Genomic DNA, 21,541 nt, shown 5'->3' on the forward strand with positions numbered 1-21,541 from the left:
CCTGTCCGGGCGTTCTTGTGTCTTTCAATCATTCATATTAGTGTGCCCCCTCCTCCCTTTCCCTCCCCTCTCCCCCCCGGGAATACTCACTACACATCACTTCAGAGCACAGTCATCGCCTGCTGAGCTGGTCTAACAGCGTGGCTGACATACCCAGCTGCACATCATAGCTTCTGCCTCAGCCACGCAGTTTCAATGTTTACAGTGAAGTCCTGTAATGTTCACATGAAGTTTCAAATTAACTTCAGCCAGTACATAAAAAAAGAAAGAGTTTACAAACTTGATTGGAAATCTGAGGCCAATATTCGAGTCAAGTGTTTCTAGAAATCCCAATAGCAGGAAAATAAGACGGTGGATTTGTTTATTCCTTTATGGAGCAGCGGTGCCTTACTGTTGTTGATTGTAGTTATAATATGACAGATATGGACCAATTAACTTTGGCTGACAAAAGGCAAAACACAAATACCAAAGATGGCTGAAGTGATTTAGAAACGGTATCAGTATTGCATGGTTTTCCCACCAGAGAGCACTGACAGGTTTATTTCTGAACAGCAAAATGTCCTGCTCATTATATATTTTGGACATAGCTCTTTTAATAGCCAATGAACAAATTAATATTGGACAATACATCATTGTTGAATTTTATATATGTATATATATATATATATATATCATGTCAGCTTTAAACCCACTTATAGTCTAGGACATTAGAGAGGATACATTAGTGAGGATATCAAATACGTCCTCAAAAAAGTAGTGTTCAGCAACCAGTATTGAAGCAAAAGGTATTGGTATTGGTACTGAAAGTTTCTAAACAATACCCAGCCCTAGTTTTAGTATCATTTTAGATAGTTTATTCTTGGTTGCCAGTTGTCTCATACAGTATAAAATCTTCATCCTCCATCAAAGAGGAGAGTTGTAGAAGGTGCAGTGTGTCGGCTTGAATGCAATACGGGAATACAGTTGTTATGTTTAGTCTGCACTATAATAATCACACAAACTGACCCACAAATGACAATATTGTAAAGAGAAGGGAGCCAAGATGAAGAGGTGGAAATGCATCATTTTCTAAAAGCAGAGATAATGTGATTTTCTGTTTTCTATAGAGCCTATGTTGGTATCCTCTCTTTAATAAAGTATTTCCCAGCAAGAGTTTAAGTTCAGCTTTTGGCTTAATGACTTTTTTTTCTTTTCCAAAATGCTTTTTTTTTAAATTTTTTTTTTTATAAGGTATGCAATGGGGAATTGCACGGGAAATTTTTTTTCACACAAACATCGACAGAGCTCGTTTTCCTCTCTGCCTCTTTGTTCTGTAGAAGCTACAAAATAATGTAGGATAACTCAGCCATCAACTGGAAAATATGCTTATTTGCTTTGTCTGTAGTCAGATGAGAAGATCAATATCAGTTCCAGTCAGACCAGAATGCCTGTAAACCCGCTTAGTTTTTTAAACTTAAATCTTAATAATGGAATAGAAACAATCACATGTCACCAAATGATTTATGCTAACATAGCAGATTATCACTACTCATTGCAAATGCTGTTTTGGTCAAGTTATGCTTTCAGGCTGATGTTTTCCTTTTGAGATGGGTCTTTCAAGCAAGGGCATATGGTATACTGTATGTCTGAACCTCTCCTCCTTTCCTTCCTCTTATTTACTCAGTGACTAATGAGCATACTTTAATTTTTTTATAATTACAGTTCAGAGAGCCACTTGTTTTTATGCTGGATGCTGACAGTGCGCACTCAAATATAACATGCATCAATGATCAAAAATACATGCTCGCACATGGATACCCACATGCAGGCCACTGACAATCAACAAACACATGGTTCTTCATTCACGCTCAGATTTATTAAATGGACTCAGGTTAGAATGGAACAAGTTCAGAACAGGATGGGCTTTAATGCACATATATAATCAAATTAATAAATTACAGTCTATTAATATCCTAATATTTATCAGAGTAAATTGTAAGTTTTTTGATAGTTTGACCGTCTTGTTATATCTGTTAGTAAGTGATTTTTTTTTTTTTTTAAACACTGAGCATCGTTCCTGAAATGCTGCATTTATGTGGCCCCTGTGACAGCCTTTCAGGACATTTTTACATAAAAGCAATCCTAGGGCACAATGTCTTTTGATTTCCAATGAGTTCTTCTCCCTCATCAAATGAACAGGGCCGCCTCTGAGAACCAGGAACTGCTCAGTACTGCTGGTTATGTTACAGCCTTACAAAACACTTAAAGTGAAATGAGGTGCTCCTCCTGCACAGTCCCCAGCTATTGCAACAGTTTTGTTTATTTCCCCATTCAAGCCCATTTCCCCTTCAAGGCTGCAGAGTTAATATTTTATAAGACCCACGTGGTAAAATCATTTTTACATCCATAAGAGCTCAAAACAAGAGATATCTGTGCTATTTCCGAGCCTCTGCAGAGAATAACCTGTCAACTTGTTTTTCTCCACCTTGTGATTGTATTCAGCTGGACAAAACGTGCACTCCAGCACTTAAGATTAATAGAAGTATAATGTGCACGCTGAGCTAAAAAATAGCTGTAATTACTAAATGGCCCACTCAAACAAATGATGTATTTTTTTTTTTTTTTTTTTTATTATTTTTTTTTTTTATTGAGAAAGTGTTTTCAGATCCAAGAGCTGGTTAGCAGAACATGCACAATTGTCACCTTAATCTTTATTGATCTTGAATTAGAATGAGAGAACTTGAGAACAAGCAAACTGCCACTTTAACAAGAAGCTCGCATGACCCTAATCTATTGTGCATTCAACCAGATAACACTGATTGGCCCCCTTCACACAGTTTGCACGGTTTATTCTTTAAAGGGTTCCTAACGTTTCTTTGTGTGACACAACATACAATGAATTTATTGCGGAGAAAAGAGTCTCACGAGATGAAGATTCCTCCAAACACACAAATACCAAGCAATTTAAACACATTAAAACAATATTCATATTAAAATCTAATATTAATATTTTTTGTACAGATTTCTAACTTTAACTTCACAGATCTGGTCATTTTTGGATTTGAAAAGCTTCCTGTGTATAAAAATTTCAAAAAAAAAAATCTTTGTAACATGTTCTTGTATTTGATTACAGAATATTAATTGCGTCTGCATTAATAGCCTGAGCCTGAGTTTTATTTACGTTCTCCATTTTCACACAAGAGCCACAGATGCCTGCTGCGTTTAAGTGCTGGCTAAAAACTGGGACATCCGGGTTTTCAGTGAATTAATGTGTTATTTCAAAGTGATTTTTCTTTTTCTTAAATAGACAAAATAGCTCTCAATTTAGCACATACATTTACCAACTACAGACTCTATACAATAGCCTATAAATTCAAATTTATGGGTTGAATAGCTTATATAATCAAGCGGTAAGATAATAAAATAGACAGTTGTGACCATTTTTTGTTTTATTTCTCTTCATACAGAGCACACATCTGAACATCTTCCTGTGTTTCTCAGGCTTGGTCTACATAAAAAGCATTTGAACCACGCTTTTCAGTCATTAGTCTCACAGACATCTGACATACACCGATATGCTCCCACTTTAATCAATCCAGTTGGCTACACAGGCCATGCAACAGCTCGTTTCTTTTACTTATGCTATTTGCCTGTAAACACGACCCGAAGTGCATTTTTACGGTGCATTTTCTGCACATGGCTGCAATGATTGTGTATTGGGATCTGAGAGTGGGGGAACTTCAGCTCAGTACTGCGCTTGAACGCATTTTGTGAAGATACAGCTGCTGCTGCTGTTAACATGCTGATCACACCGTGCCGCCTGTGAAGACACTGCTTAATTGAAATTGTGTTCATTAAAGTAAGGAAGTACTGAATTGATAATACGGTACAAAAAAAAAAAATCATTTTCTGGACATACAGTAATCACACTACTCTGTTCCGTAAGGCCATGTTTCAAGGCTGGATTTCTGTTGTTTACAATCTTGCAATCCAGTGAGATTTTTATTGAGGTTTAATTATTTTGAACACATCCAGGAATTTCCAGTTTCACTTTGGCTCTGCGGACAGTACACAGTGAATTTTAATTCGCTAATGCAGCAGGGAGGATATAAACTTGGCCCTCAAATGCTTTTCAACACTACAGACCACTAACTTAGTAGTATTAGTATTGTATTGATATGGTGGGGGTGGTAGTAGTAGAATATGCAAGGAACCTTAGAAAATTAAGGAATATCATAATAAACTGATAAACCGACTGCATATGTAGTAATCTACTTACTGGAAATCGTGGCTATACGAACACAATTACAGTTATATACTTATATGAGGACTAAGGTTTCAAATTTGGTCTTCAAACCAGGCGAGGACGGGTTCAAAGACTGAGAGAAAGAGCTGAACTCGAGGACCAATAGGCCTTAATTTGGGGATAAGAAATCAGAAACAAAGTTTCAAAGGTGTGATCCTAATTTCTAATTACATCACACCCTTTCATGGTACAAAAACACCCCCCAATATGTGACAGACGCTAACACAACAAGGTAAGGGCTCTTGGGGCTGGCTGATGTGTTTTTTTGTCTTAACACTTTGTGTATTACATCATCATCTTTTTCTTCATCTGCTTTCCAAGTTGGTCTCCATCACCCTTTCCTGTCCAATTTACTTGATCTTTACTTCTCTTTAGCGTCCGTCGTGGAGCTGCTCTGCCCCACTTCCGTCTTTTCTTCTCTGCATTACTCACTCTCTCTCTCATGCCCTTTTTACTTCCCCAAAACACTTCACATTAACTTACCTTCTCTTTATTTGGCTCCATCACATGTTCTGTCACCTCAGCCTGCTGCCTCAAACCTCAAACTCTCCTCTCCTTCCCTGCTGACTCAGCAGCTGGTTTCTGAGGTTGTACCAGTTTGTGTGTCAGGTGGGAACAGGTGACGCCGCAAGGTTCAGGCTGACCTCACTGTGTCACTTTCACTCCAACTCACATCAGGTTTGTTTGAGAGGCTGCCCTTCTCCTTGAGGCTCCTTTAAGGTTTGTATGAGCTACATGGAAAAACGGGAGAAGCTGGCTGGAGGCAGGAAATACTGGCTCTGGGGTTTAGACTACTGTAAGACATACGTATATGTGTTTATCAGGTTACTCAATCAGTTTGTGATGTGCCTTCTTTGACCAACATTTACAGTAATGCTAGGGGAGTATAATCTTTAGATATAGTGACAATTACAATCCATGAATTTGGCTCATCAAGTACATATTGATCTGATCAGATTAAAACATACCACAGTAGCTATACTCACAGTTTTCATGCAGTTTAAAAGGGGAGATCATAACCCAGGTTGTTCTCTGTAGCTGCAATTAACAGGTGTTCCCTAAACGCATCTTGTGCAAGTTATCGCAAGCTGCTACAATTTACCAACGTTCTATAAACGCCTCACATGCAAGCTATTTGCTAGACGCTACAATTCGCTGATGTTCCATAATAGCTGATGAGCCAGATGCCAGCTAGCTAGTTTGCTCCCATTTCTGCAGTGTACGCAATTCAGACAGGTGTGTGTGGCCAAATATTTGTTTGAAAAGATTGAGATAAGGTGTCTTAAGTTGGGATTTACCTACCTAACCTAAGACCAAGTCAATTTATCTACATGGGGAAAGCCCTCCAAATTGAGGATGTGCACAGTAAATGTTGTGGCTCACTGATGCTGATGGGATTTACTCCAGTTGAATGTGAAAGACATTATGGTAGGTATTCAAAATTTGTTCGCAAATGATGAAGCCTTTTACGGTAGTAGATAGTACTGAAGCAATTTTAGTGTCGGTCAGTGCCATAAAAGTGCTGCGACTTGTTACCCAGCCATAGAGGTGGACTGCTGCACAGAAAAATACACACAGTGTAGTTCACAACTCAAACACACAAATGCTAAAAATGATAGAAGCTGTAGAAATGTCCTTTCTTTCTATCTGTCTTGATGTCTCTTTTACCCACTGAACCCTGTGATATGTGGCAGCTGATAGTGCTAACCACTGGGCCACTTTGACACAAAACACAAATAGACACACACATGTAGATAATGCAGTGTGACAGAGTAAGTGCTCACAAACAAGGCAGGGAGTGATGAGATTGTCCCCTGAGTATTAAAGTCAAGTGTAAAACAAAGTGCCATAACATTCATATTAGAGTTACATTATCTTCACCTCCCCTCATGAAATATTAATTCACTATAAATATTGCACATGTTTTGAATTGTTTTGTTGATGCATCAACCTTCTATTAATAATTAATGTCTCCTCCCTTATTGCTAGTTGTAATTTTTTTAAAAAGATATATTTAGAAATGTAAAACAATTTTTAGATTGAGTGTATATCCAAATACATATAAGTAGACATCAGTTAAGGTGAAAATAACAAAGAAATTCCTGGATTTGTACCATGAACCTCTTATTTTCCACAAAAATGCATGTATATTGATACATTTTGAGATGTCCTGTTAAGACAAACAAAGAATCCTTCTTGGCAGAGATGACTTGGAAAGTTTGGTTATATGACCAGTGCTTAGTACCTCCTAATGTGTTGAAGCCCTGCTTGGGTGCAGTAGAGTGCTGATTAGTGTGCTGACCACAGGGGAGATCTGAAATATAACCATGGGAGTACCAATGAAGTCCCCCTCCAAAGTCTTCACAGTCCTCCACTGTGACTGTGAAACAGAGCAGGAGAATGAGATGCAGTACCAATTAAACTAATGCAATTACATTAAAATAATAATGTAATGTAATTGCAATTTTAGTTGAGATCATAATACGAAAGAAAAAGTGGTAAAATTCCCTCTTGTTTTAATTGTTATGATCATTTAGCCAATCGAGGCAGCAAAGCAACATTTTTAGCTCCTCGAGATACTGCAAGGTTTTACCGTCTGTTTTCTTATCTGGAAATCTTAACTCTAAATTACAAAGTCAGCAGAGTAGAACCAGAGAAATTCTTTCTCCTCTGGATGTCCAATAACTCTCAGGCAAGTGCACACTGGAGATGGACCCTCTGTCTATGTGTGTGTGTGTGTGTGTGTGTGTGTGTGTGTGTGTGTGTGTGTGTGTGTGTGTGTGTGTGTCAGTGAGACTCTTCCAAGGATGCCAGAGCCAATCACCAGGGGGAAATTTAGTGCCCGTGCTTCCTGGTCCAGTGGGCAAATATGATTATAGCTTTTAGATTCAGAAGCATCAACTATTTCACTTCAAGCTGGCTAGATCTACACCACATTTGTGAAAACTTGAGCATCACTATATCAACAACACGCTGCTGCCCTTTCCCTTTGATATGTGGAAGCACACAAATTCCTTCAGTGTCTGTACCCCCTGGTCAGTTTTGGTTGTGTGTGATACAATGTGCTGCACTTCTAACTGTATAGAATGATCTTTCTGTGAGTTTGTTGGTCCCAGAAAATGTAACAAATTCCATTCTGCATGTAAAGCCTGAGGCTGCACATATAATAATAATGACAGATGAGGGAGCAAGATTTAATCCCCCGCAGCTGACAAGGAATTACATTAGTGTTTAGAATTTAGTTTTACTGAACAGAACTGGCTGCACCTCACCAAACATTGTGTGAGTGCACTTATTCAAAAGTGAAACGATGTTAGATTTTGAACCTCTTGTGTCATCTTACAAAGATATTTCTGTATTTCTCACCCTTGCCTTGTATTGCAAGACCAGTGCCTTTCTCTTTTATTCTTTCCTTACTGAAGAAAAATAACTATTTAGAAGTTATTTTTGCACTTTTTTTTAATTTATCCGACTGTCTTTGCTTACCAAGAAACAAGGCTGCTTATGTTCAGAAGGAGCAGCACTTCTGAAAGAAAGTCTGCTTAATCGCACAAAGCAAAACAAAGTCCTGCTCTGTGCAGCGCTGTCAGCTTTCTTTTACAGTTAACCTTTGTTAAATACGTCATCATTTTTTAATACTGAGAGCCCAGGACCTCTATTTTATCCTTATTTGTCTACTAAAAGGTAAAAGCCTTGGCTAAATATGAACCTAAAAGGCTTTGAATCATACTGACACTGTTGTTACCCGGAGCACATGCCCAATACTGCCAAGATGAGGGGACAGTCTGCCAGTGTGAATTTTACTTCAGTTGAATCCAATGGCATGCTATAACCTGAAATGATCTACCTCCTTGATATAGTTGTAATTCTATCAGCCACGGGCCGAGCTGTAATCTTATTATCTGTTGTTAACAGAGTTGGAGTTGGAGGGGCGTCGGTAGCGATGGAGATCTCCACAGGGCAGATTACCTCTGCATTATCCACTCAGAATAGGACATTATCACCTATCACAAGCCAGAGGTCTCAATTGATCCCATCAGTTTGTCCCTCTAGTGATGTGGGCCACTCCCATTGTCAGTTAATTATAGAGAAGAAGAGACACTTCACCTCAGTGGGGAGAGCTCGTGGACTTACTGTGCGGCATGTTGCCACGTGGCCGAACGACGATGTTCTCTGCAGGTTCACTGCTATGAGTTATTCTCCAACATGATCCCATTGCTTTCACATTATCACATTCACATTAAAGTATTGATTATAGATGCTTTAGGGTTTGTGTAGGGCACTATAGGACAAATGATCAAGAAGTAATCCTACAAAATGTTTTACTAGTATTCACAGTAATGTGCAGCATCCCTTTCTAACTAATCAGCTATACCTTTTCACTTGGCCTTCTATCCACAAACCACAAAAACAGTGTACAGTCCATTATTAATAAACACGCTGACAACAGACAGAATAAATGACAACAAAATTATGCATACCAAGTTTTATTTTGGTATCAGACATGAACAAAAAGAATTGTTTAATGTTTAATCGTGTTTTATGTTGAGGCATTGTCCAAGTGTGGCCCATAGAAAGGGAAAAAAAACAACAACAATCATGTAGAGATGTAGTGTTTCTCTGTCATTGCAGCTCAGATGTTTGAATGCTTTGACTGCTTTGACTAAAATAGCAGAAAAAGACAGAAGTGAAGTACAAAGCCATGTGCAAAAAAAAAAAAAAAAATCCAAAAAAAAAAATCACCTTTTTATTTTTAAGTGTGTCGTTGGTAATTTAATTTTGGTTCAGTATGTAGAAATACATTTTAAAAAAATTACCACAAATAGCAAGAAAATGTGATATAAATGAGAAATGCTCAGAGTGGTCATCTTAGGTGCACTTGTCAGCTTGCTCTTTCTTTTACTCTCTTTAAATCCACATTGAGAAATGTGTAACGCTGTGTGTAAAAGCGCTATTTCAGTCACACTGATTGTTACCACAGACAGGAGACAGTGGTAATCTCACCATTTCTATTCAGTTTTACCATTTTCACCAGCCTCCTCTCCTCCTGTGACTGAGGATTGTTGGGCGGTTACATATTTAGTCTCCAACAGTGCTATACTCTTTTGAGCCATTTACCGCCTCTTCAGCTGCAGACAATTTTCTGCAAGCAATTTGAGCAGTTGCCAAGTACCTGTCAAATAATCACCATCGTGTGGCAACGTGGCCACACTGGTTGTAGAGGTCTGTAGATTGATGGTTAAAATAGCTTGTGTGACTACAACTGGCTTGAATGCAGAACACGGTGTACTCTACTCACTACCCCTTCACTGCCTGACTGTTTTTCCCCCCTGAGTGCAATTGAGTATTTTTGGGTGGAAATGTCAGCGTAGTGGCAACAAGCCTATAGGTGCACTGTAGCACAGTAGACAGAAATAGAAACAAAGGTTAGCGTGCCATAATATTGTCATCAGATTTCTTAATATAGCGACCTTGATAGTGAGCTTTCATTAAGGAATGCATGTCTTGTGAGCTGTGATTTTAAACGCATAAAGGACATTATTGAAGGAATATTAAGGACAAGTTTCTGCGATACGTCATAAATGAAACGTGCGTTTGGCATAAATATTTCATATAAAAACTCACAATAAGATGAGCTAAATTGTGATTCAATCTGGTGGTTATGTTACATTTGCCACAGTTCCTATGTTGTGATCACAAAACGTAATCTCTCGTAGTCGCTGACCTGTTTGTGCGTGCCCCATAAGATAAACGACGGCCTTTTTAAAGCTCACTGGATCTGCACCTTGTATCCCATGGCCCTTTGTGAGAAATAGTGCGTTACAAACCAGGCACAGATCACACCTGGCTGCTAAGTGTGTACTCATTCAATTATGTATTCAGTTTTAAGCTCTTTGACACGACACATCAAAAAACTATTTCTATTACTCCCAAAGTACATCTTTTGTTTATTGATCTTTTTGTGCTTTATTTAAACACAAAATTACTTGATATGAATGTGCTATTGAATGTAAACATACCTCTGTGTTTTTGGTATAATAGTACCTTAAAGCTGCATCAGTCATTTTATGGGCGCAGTCGAACAGCTTGTAATGTTTGGGTAACTTGTTCACAAACAGTTGCCTACGTTCACATCCAGCAGCACAGCTTTACGTGTTTTTGGCCAACAAAAGGTTCACATGCACTCTCCCGTTAGCTCCGTTTCCGAGCTTATTGTGCTGGAAATTTCTTACTCTGGGGGTTAATTAGAGCAGCTCAGAATCATTACGCAGAGACTGTGCGTGTCGTGAGGAAGAACAAAAAAATCCTTTGAGCTGAATGCAGCAGCTGGGTTGGGAAGTTAGACATTGTCTGGGATTTCTGTCCTAATTTTTTCACAGCAGACCTTTTGATTTCTATCTGCTGGAAAAACACAGGTGTAACCAACAAACTTCTTGGCTTCATTCCTTTAAATCAACGCCCAGTACGCCAGTATTCACATTAGCTGAGTCCTGGCACAACCCTTATTAAGTTACACCTGTTTGACAACAGACCTTGGCAGAGATTTTGACTTGTCAATCTTAATAAATGTGCAAAATATCTTCCATGCTTGACCAGTATCCACTAAATGCAGACATAGTCTGCTCAAAAGGCGATGGCAAGACTGCATACTTAAAAGGAGTAATAGGAGTAAAGATGCACAAACAATGATGGCATTTTATTTTATTTTATTCTTTTCATTTGTTTATCTATTTGTAAGTGTGCGTGTGTGTGTAAAATTAGCATCAGGCACAGTTGAAGGCTTTAAAAATCTTAAAGCCCACACACCTTTAAGCCTACAATAACCCTGTGTAACCTTTCTGCTTCAGTACTACAGGCAGAGCATTGTAAAATGTTATGCAACAGAACCAGATTCTCACATCATAACACCAAATACATATTTTAGCCTGTATTTCCCAGAACATTTCTCCTTTCATGTTTTTTTTTTTTTTTTTTTTAATTCCTTGTGAGCGTGCAGCAAATCAGCAGCTGAAACTCATCAGGGCTATAAAGGTTGAATTGTTCCAGCAGTTTAAATGTCTTTGTGTGTGTGTTTTTTAACAGATTTATTTTCCACAAATTTACCACATGCAGCTGCCAGTGCCTTACAAAAGATAATCCCTCTGATCATGTCGCCGTGAAGACTGAACCAAACATTGATTTGTGTTACACTAGGTAAATCGCCCCCTTCCCATCTCAGTCAAGTGTTTCCCTTCTGACGTAAACAGATGTTCTCTGCTCGAATGCAGCTTACAAGAGCAGCCCCCAAAACCCTTCAGTGTGTTGCTCCAAGGAAAGAACTGCATGCAGTACCTTGGTGTTCTTAAAATGATGCACCAGCCTCTTGGTGGGCAGTTTGAGGGTGAATTAAGTGGCTCTTATCATAAAACTACAATCAGGCAATTCATTAGGCGTCTGTAAAAGTATACTTCTAATTACACACATGCAGGTATGCAGTCGATGGTCACAAATGCAGATAAATATGCGTCGACCATGTTTGTACATAGCTGTGTTTCAGTTTTAAGTTTTGTATGCATGAAGTTGCCTTGATATTCTGCTTTGGCCACTCCGGCGTGGTGATCAGTGTAGGTAGGGCAGAAGATGTAGAGCTCTGCATGGAAATGAGTCCTCATTACTACTTTTTGTTCTCAGTCAGGCCTGTGTTCCCCACTCCTCCTCTCCGTCTTCTTCTCCCACCTCATTTCTCTCTCTCTGTTGCTCCATCTCTTTTCTTTGGTGAAAATAAAACTGGGTCATATCATCTTTCCTCCTGCTCCTCCTCCTCCTCCTCCTCAGTGGCTTAAGTGAAATAAATAGGAAAAAAACAGAGGGTGAGCTCATGTAGTGCCGGTGGATGTATGGGAAGATGGCCATGTACGGCTGGCAGTGTAGCCGTGGTGCTCCACACACGCTGCGCTAGCAAAGATCTGGACACTCAAAGCACTTAAAACATATCTCTTCTTTCGCAGAGCATCTTACCCATTGTGTCTTTTCCTTTCCTGTACAAGGTGCATCTCACAGCTGCTTTTCTTCCTGCTCCGTCTTTATCTAACATTTCAGGGGTTTCAATGTGGACTGCCTGCCGCCACAGCTCAATAGTTCTGTCAGGTTCACCTTTTTGATGTGGAAAAATGTCGAAGTCTCTCTTTCTTCATACACGCTCGCACACAGCTACACACTTATGACACAATATCTTCAACACTGGTGCAATCAGAATAACTGATTATAGGATGATAACAATGATAACGACATATTATGATGTTATAATATATTATAGTTCAACTGATACTCATGTTTTAGAGTTTGAAAACACATGATTGTGATACTGTGTATTATCCGAGTCATTTTATGGCACGTTAAAACAAGACACGTTATAAGAAATCTTTATTTTCATTTAATAAAAATAAAAAGTACAAGTAGGGCTCTGATAAACAAATTGTTGAACAGTAATACTAAATTACTGAATAATTTAAGATAAATCATGTCTGCCATACCTCAAATGTGTCTTTGGCATTTCTTTATTACAATTGCTTACATATACATATTACCAACATTTTATAGACGTATCTACAATAAGTAAATATTGGCTAAAATATCAGCACAGTTGAATAATGTGCGTATCACCACTACACAATTGTTCTACAATCCAGAATTTATTGAGCCGCCCTCATACATGTAATTATGTGAAATCCATTATATTATAAAGTGAGCTTTAATGATTGGTCTTACACCTGTGTTTAATACGAAGCAAATAACACTTGCTTTACCTGAAGACTGAGACACCATAGAGACCGTTTTAGAGTGTGCAAGAGTTTCATAAACAACAAGCTTTCTGCATTAAGCTACTGTTCAGACAAGGGATGTTTTCTTATGGTGTACGTACAGTTCAGTGCAGCTGCTTGCTGTTTATGAAACAAATATCTATGGGCAATATAGTAGTCATGTATATAGAACATTTATTGAAATAAAATTTCTTTAGGTTCAGTTTTTTATTGTTGTCGTCCCATTTAGTTACTCATGTTCTGCAACATCCTAATCATTTATATGAATTTTCCTTTTAATTATCACTTCTTATGCATCAGGAAATTATATTCATTAAATAAACTACTTTCTTCCACACTCTTAATGAGCCAAAATTCAAGTTATAGGAGACACATTAAGTCTCCCCAGATTTATTGATTCATCTGAGGCTGCAAATTCTTCTGTGTTCATGGTCAAAGTAATTCAAATCTTTCGCTTCAAAACTTTATTATGTGGTACTCAGATGGAAGAACAAGGATAAGAATACAATAGAAATACACCTTCATTATGTTACAGTGGTGCATCAATGATGGCCACAAATACAAACAGTATACCGTAGCAACAGTAAAATTTTAGGTCCAGACTATCAGAATTATTTTTGGTAATCACACACTAACATTAATATTAATAATTAACATAAGACTTCCAGATTTATTTGCATCTTGCCTTCCGATGTATTTTTTTTTTTTTTTTTTTAATGAATGCGTTTTGCTTTTCTTTTTACTACTGCTGACTTTGTTCCTCAAGTTAAAACTATATGTTCAATTTCATCATCCTTCAGTTTCAACAGTCTGCTGCTTTTGCTTTTACTTGATTTCTTTGGGATTAAAGTATCTGGTTCAAAGGAATAACTTTCCTAAAGCATTTTAAGGATTCATAGGGAATGTTTGAATTCAAATAATATTTGCATATCCTTTGTTGTTTTGTCGTTTGCACCTAGGCATATAAAATTAAACATTCACACACATACAATGCGTTACCTTTAACACGCTGCATACAGAGTGTTGATGACCTCAGTGTTTTTCAGTCTTTTTCTGAGATCCAGTGGCTGCTGTGGAAGGATTAGGCGATTAGAAAGACAACACTGTGAGATTGGCCGGCAGGCCTCATCAGATAAAACATGTTTAGAGCAAACAAAAGCCCGCCTCTGCAGTGTCAGAACATCACCGGACCACTTTGATCTCCTCGTTCTTCCTGCCGAGGCTACAAGAATCTCTCTTACATCTTCAGATGTCTGTCTCCCAATCAAAGCCTTGTCAGATGCGGGGGCTTGTTTCTCAGGACTGCCCCGGCTACTCTCAGATTAATTACTTGACAACCCCTCTGAGAGCAGAGAGGTTCTGCTGGCCCTGCAGGTTTTAACACTTAACACATCTCTTTCACCATCCATATGTAGACTCCCTGCTCTGAGCAACACATTATGTGGTTAAATTGTATGACGATATCCCATCAACTGAGGCTACCAACGACTTGGGGGGAGAGGGAGGGATTTCAGCTTTCAACAGTTAGAAGTTTCTGTTTTTCTCTTTTATGTCTCCCACTCATACTCGATAACGACAGTCAGAGTACCTCTCTCCTATTGCAGAATATGTTTCCACAAGGGATAAAGCTATGATTAGATTTGTTTGTGAAGGACACGTTTCAAAAACAGGTGGTCAATTCAATAAAGAAAATTCACACAGTGGGTGTAAACTTGTTATTCAAATTGGCAGCAGCAGCTAAAGTGATGGACAGCACTAGATGGAATCTACCCAACCTCTCCTGAACAACATCCACGATTGTCCATAGCCACCTTTTAAATTTCCTCTTTGGAGGTCAGAGCTAAAGTTAAGTGGATACCATGTAATTTTCGTGAGACACTTGTAACACAATTTCATACAGATAAACCGTTTAACTATATCTTGTAGTGTGTGCACATGCAAGTATGTTGGTGTTTGTCCTCAGGCTCGCCGTAGGAGGATATTAGGCAGTTCTTTGAGCAGAGTCTGATGAGATTCACAGAAGAGAGAGAGAATAATACACATGGGAAATCTAATCGAGCTCAACTCATCAACAGAAGTGCTTCAGTATTTGTGCTAACAAACGGCATCCTTAAATTGTTTCACCAATGCGCAGCAATATCTCTGTGCACATCAACCCCACATTATGTTTATGGGAGTCATGTTAATGTTTGCATATTTCATTCCCAAAATGGCCCCGAAAGAAAATCAAAATGCATTATTTATCACAATGTGGCTTCAATTTGATTTATTGCAGTCATCATCCAGATTTGACTTGACATATGATGGTGGATTTTGGGTCATTAACTAAAAACTCTACATGTATAACATGGCTGTAAATATGTTTAATTCAATACTATGCTGTTTGGGTGAAGTCAAACTCTAGCATGCTGTAAACATGGTATATTTTGGGATCAAAATGGTGGCTTCAATGCGTCAAACACTAATGCTGACTGAGCCCTTTCTGGCCAGGATTTTTGACAGATAAAGAAAGCCTGTGTTTTGCATTATTTAAGCATAAGTGCCTTTTCTCACTCAAAATATTTTTTGAATTTCAGACACTCAGGGAATTCAAAGAGAATATTACAGATGCACTTTCATTTCAAAACTTTTTACATCTCTTCTAGTCATCCATTTGAAAGTAGCAAATAACCATGTTTCAGGCTTCCTTAGAATTTCCTGGTTGGTTTTGTCTTTATGTCTTTTGTTATGTGTCCAATTGAAGTTTTAGCCCGTGTCCAAAGCTTTTGATTTTTTTCACTGCCAGACGCCGTAAAATGCTGCATGCCCTTGTCTGGAGGTGCTCGGACAGACCATAATGAACTGGCAGGGATCCAAGACATCACAACACACGAGGAGACAAGGCATTGCTACTGATACGGCAGGTTACCTTTGTGCAGTGAGAAAATGTGGAGCAGTTTAAGGGTTTGTTAAAAGCTCTCGGGGGCTGAGAAGTGATTTTGATTTAGTGGCCGCACAGGGTATAGCAAATGCTGCATTCATTGTCTGACCCACACCACCCCAAAGAGAATATTTCCCATGTACAGTAATTGAAAAACAGGCGGAAGTTCAGAAGAGCTGAATGATTCGATTATTTCATCCCATTTATGTGGTGAGGGAGCCAACAAGAAGTTAACCGGCTCAGCCAGAGGAAGTCTGGGACACAAATGTTGTCAACAAGCTCGTCTGGTAAAGGACTGTAGTGCACAAGCTCTTTGGCCTCAAAAGCATGAGGAAAGCCCGCAGAGGCTCTTCTGGTATGCACTCGGTGAGTAACTTTCAAAAGACTCATTGTGACCAAACTCGACTTTTGCATTTCCACTTACATCTCGTAAACATTTTGTGGCTGTGTACAGTCGTTAGATTCCAGTAGATCATGTTTAGTTCCCAAAAGTGTGATACAACATACAGTAATGGTACCAGACCAAGAAATCGGAAAACTTTATCGTTACACTGTAAACGTAGTGTTTAAAAAATAAACCTGGTCAGAACTTGTTCATGCGATGGAGGAGTTGCTCTGTCTGATGTGATGAAGGAACATTTGAACTTTGCTTTCAAACCAGTGGAAGTTTCAGAAAGTTGCAGATGCAGTGCAAACTCTGCAGGTAAAGCTAGCATAGAAGACCACCACAGCTCAGCACCGACGTTAGAGTGAAGAATCGGACAGGTGCATCCTCTGATCAATAATCCCTGGCCAAAAGAAGTGAGTTTGATGTTGGACGTGCAGCGCAAACAACGACCCTCATCTCAAAGAGAAAGCTAAAGACATGCTTCTCGTGAGCTTTGGCCAAGGTGAGGGTTTTAGAGGTCGCATGGCATTTCTTATGGCCTAGTTAATGGTGCAAGTGAGTCTTCCTCTTGTGTGTACGTGCAGGCGGGTTACTGGTAGAAAAATAATCAAATAGCCGAATATAGTGTGCTCGAGAGCAAAGGACAGAGTGGATTGGACCTACATCACATGGCTCACATCCATTTGTGCATTCTATCTCTGAGAGGCCATCGCCCTCCTATTTACCTCACTCTGCCCTTCCTCTGTTTTCTGCTTCTGATCCTTCGGATGACACAAGGTCACTGGAGGTCAGCGAGCCCTGCTCAGAAACATAATTGAATTTTCTGGCCTGCCATCATTAAAAGTATTTGGAGTGTATGAGTCCCTCTACTTCATTAGTAAGCTCTTGAGTAGAGTGGACCTTAGCAAGGATCTATTTATTAGAGCATTACTCAGCAAAGATTGTTCTTCTCCGGCTCCTGTTTGGAGTCTGGCTGGAAGTTCATGACATTTAAATGAGGCTGCACTTGAACCCTTCAACATGTAAATTTAGCCTTTCTGTTTTAAAAACCTTTTTTGAAAATAGTTCTCTGAAAGGTGATTAGCTGGTCGGACTACTCCTCTGAGGAACACTTGACATTAAAATGAAATTGCACATGCACACAAGTATTTTTGCACATGGATGTCGGCTCACATGTATGTAACCAGGCACAGATAACAAGTACAACACCAGGAAGATGTGTGACTCGTACATCTGCATTTATAGGCATAAAAGTCTTTTATTTGTCAATAACCCTTAGCCCCTCTCTCTCTCCCCCTATCTCTCCCCTATCTATCTCTCTCTCTCTTTCTCTTTTTCTCTGTCTCTCTTTCTCTCTCTCTCTCTTTCTCTTGTCCCCCCCCCCCTCTCTCTCTCTCACTCTATCTTTTAGTCTATGTCTCTTTATCACACACCACTGAAACATCCACAGCCTTGTAAAAGCTACACAATCATATCAATTTGTTGACAACTTCGCTTTTTGACTGCAACACCCCTCAGCGCCAGTACATGTATTTTTACTCTCTCTCACACTGGCACCGGAAAACAGCTTCCAGTCATCATATTGTATCAACTGCATCCACTATTGTTTCCACTGACTGTACCTCCCATACAGTACCCGAAGAGTTCCTTTTGGCAGTGTCTGATTGTTGTAAGGGTTTGTGCTAATCCAATAACAGGACCCCGTTTGTAGACAAGATACTGTTAAGTTGTCAGCAAGCCATGCTGCTTAAGAAATAAGAAGGCCTTTAGATGAGTGACTCAGCAGTACATGCACAGAATAGAGCCCACAGAACACTTGAATTGCATTAATTAGATTTTGTGACTACTTGAATTGATTAAAATGAGAGAAAAGGCTAGAGTAAATAGAGGCATTTTAGTTTTTCTCCAGAAACCTTGGTGTTTTGAGTGAACTAAACCTCCCCTGCACCTCTTTACAATACAACAGCAGCCTCACCAGATTTACCTTTTAGGATAATACAGTGAAATTGAATTTGATTTGAAGCACACTTTAAACTATGTTAACCTCAGATCTACTATTGATTGATTTTATGCTGTTTGTAGATTGCAGGATAGAAAACAAAATTTTAAAGTGATCCGAGTGTTGAAGTTTTACCTCAAACTACTGTAGTTTAAAATAACATTTTAACAACAACAGCAATGCAGAAATGCAAAATCAACTTTTATCAGCTGTCTCTGTTTTAACTTCATCTGGTGATATGAATGAATTTTCTTTGATTTTGAAAAGTGTAACTGAACCTTCTGTTTGTTCTGGCTCTGTTGGAAAAGCAGCTGCTGTGCCAGCAGGTCCCTCTGCTCCGGTGCACTCTGCTTATCTGCCATTTTCCTCATACGTTCTTACTTCTAATTGCCCTGAAGAACAATATATTGTTGTCATCCAACATAAATCTTTACATTGATGTTGCAAAATCTGCACGTGTGATTTCACAAAAATAAATGTTTAGCTCCAACACTCAGTCAGTTTGATGGCTGATCGTGCCGATGACATCATGCATTGTACAGCGGTTGTATATATGTTTATGGCTGTTGTTCCTGCTGCGGATTCAGAGAATGAATATTTAAACATCCATCAGACCAGTGTGTGTGTGTTGGTGACTGGCAGATAAATCTCGTCCTTGAAGTGTTTATCAGACATCTTAATGTAAATGCATTTCTCTGCCATCAGCTGCTTGACAAGCATGTGTTCTCACCTGCCCCTTGTTCTGTTCAGGTCACGTGTTGACGACATACGTCCTCCTCTTCTGTCTTATAATTCTCCACAAAGCTCAACCAAAGACATTCTCCCTCCACAAACTATTTGTTGTGTGCTGACTGTAAACAAAACTTAACCACACGACAGTTTTTAGAGTCAAAGAGCACAGGGACCATTTCATGAGCTGACCATGTTATGGATGGTTTATGCCAAGTTCTAGCATCATATGTAAATATTAAATATTTACATTACAAATTGGACCATTAGTGAGTCCAAAGAGAAGGTGCTGTGTTATATTGGTGGCACGCTGCGGCTGTTTCAAATTTGATTTTCTACCGAGTGCATTTTGACCGATTGATTTAGAAAATGCAAATTATTTCACCATGTTACGAGGGAGCTCTATTTCAAGGTCAGTGTTGTCATACAAGACGTTTTATTGTTCAACAATGTAAAACAAGGAATTACTCAAATTCACAGTTGGCTCACTGCCGTCCTTCTTTCCTTCTTAGTCAAAAACATTGCAGAGATTTGGCAATGTGTCAGCTAACGTCAGCTGGTTTGGTGCAAAATAGGTTTTAACGCGATATCAATATGCGAGTTCAGAGTTTCTGGACAGTTGATGTTTATTGTTCGGACTCACACTTAAACGTGCACAGAGAGAGATTGGTAGTAATGATAGTCTCACTTCATCTCTTTTTAGGGGGAAATGTGAGTCTACTTGTAGATGCTGAAGTGATTGTGGGCTGATTGAATGTAAACGGCTGCAGCAATGATGAAGGGTTGTAGTGCTGAAGCAGCGGCTTGGCGGTCCAGGGGAGTGAAATGAGCGTTTGAGCTTAAACAGATCACCTGATTTCAAACAGGCTGCCCTGGATATGTGTTGTAGAGTCAAGCCTGTCTTGTGTGAATGTAGCAGCACCACGTGTTGTCTGTCCTAACTCGGTTTCTGCCAAATCTACTGCAGTCAGTAGCACTTTGTCATGTGCAGATATCTGGAATATGGAGGATGTGAACTGCCCAAAATGTCACAGTGTCCCTTTTTTTTTTTTTTTTACTGCTGTAACTATATTCTAGATACAACAATATTGTCAACAGGCAACAAAAAAATATGTAAAAAAAAAAAGACAGTAATCACTTAGGATAATTATAATACTTTGTAGAGCTAGTGTTAACTGCTTGCCAGCTTTGTTACCAATTAACATATTAGTGGGACCTTGAGTACCACCAGTGGAAAAGGTTAGGTTTAAAATAGTGAAAAAGCCACTTTTAGGGAAACATGATGTTGGAAATAATTTCTCTCTAGCATCCTTTATATTGACCAGTGACATATACCACAGACTTTACAGCTAATGCATCTTTGCCATATACATCCCCAGAAGGATCTTTATATGTAGATACCCAAAGCACAACAAAAAATACAAATATGGTACAGCTGGGTAGATGCTTAACTGGATTATTGTCATTGGTGTTGCCTAACAGGCATTTGGTCACCACCACGCTAAATTAAGTTAACCATTTACTAGTATTCCATCCATCCAAATGACAGCAGTATCGACTAGTCGCTGTTCAGTAAATGATTAGCCGGCAGTGACTGTTGCAGGGCGGGACATTTAGATGTCTGCAGTAGTATGCGTCCGTTCACATAGCAGCTGTTGCTTTACAGCAGAAATACATGAACTGAATTGCATTACCAGTATTGTGGGTACAGTGCCATCAGACTTCAGTAGGCGCATGTAACCAATCAGATTGCTGCTTTACGCTCTATATCTAGTATCTTTTTGACGCAAAGATGAGCAGGACACAACTTAGTCAACTGAATGTTTCTGCTCTATAAATTCAAAGGCTTTTCCTCCCTAAATACTCCATTTTAATTTGTGTAGGTTTTTTGTTGTTACAAGCAGAGTGTTGGCTATGGTGTGAGTACAAATCAACAAAGAGAAAGAAATGTATCTTTGCACACAGCTCAGTAAATACATTTGTTGCCAAGCTTCCAAGGTATAGGTTATTTGTCAAGGTAATTGTACCTTGACAAAACCAGTTTTTGTTTGAGACACTGGTAATAAATTTATTCACTGGAGCCGAGCATGCAGTTATATTTTCCATCCTTCTACTTTTTGTTGAAATCTATTCTGCACATCAGTGCTACCATGACTCGAACCAAGATTAATTGCTTTCATATCTCTGGTGTGGAATCATAACCACGGGAACACACACAGAAACGCACGCGGTGTGTCTTCATACTACACACATTTCTGCTCATAATACACAGTGTACCAGATCAAAATGAATCAGCGTGGATCAAAATGAGACTGGTCTAATTGACAGTGAGGCTTCAATGCCGTGCTGCCGCCGTGCAGCATGCAGGTCCTCTCAGCTGGAACCAAACATCTCTCCGCTGTGCAGGTGGATTGGAAGA

General features: G+C 39.1%; 1 protein-coding gene across 2 annotated transcripts in view; it reads left to right on the forward strand.

Moving 5' to 3' along the window:
* The window catches only part of slc12a5a (solute carrier family 12 member 5a), a 150,423-nt gene that overhangs the window by 31,658 nt on the left and 97,224 nt on the right, over positions 1-21,541 (forward strand). The window lies entirely within an intron of this gene.

This window comes from Embiotoca jacksoni, unplaced genomic scaffold (assembly GCF_022577435.1).
Source record: "Embiotoca jacksoni isolate LCO1_2020_lvr unplaced genomic scaffold, fEmbJac1.0.p SCAF_1, whole genome shotgun sequence".
NCBI lineage: Eukaryota > Metazoa > Chordata > Actinopteri > Embiotocidae > Embiotoca > Embiotoca jacksoni.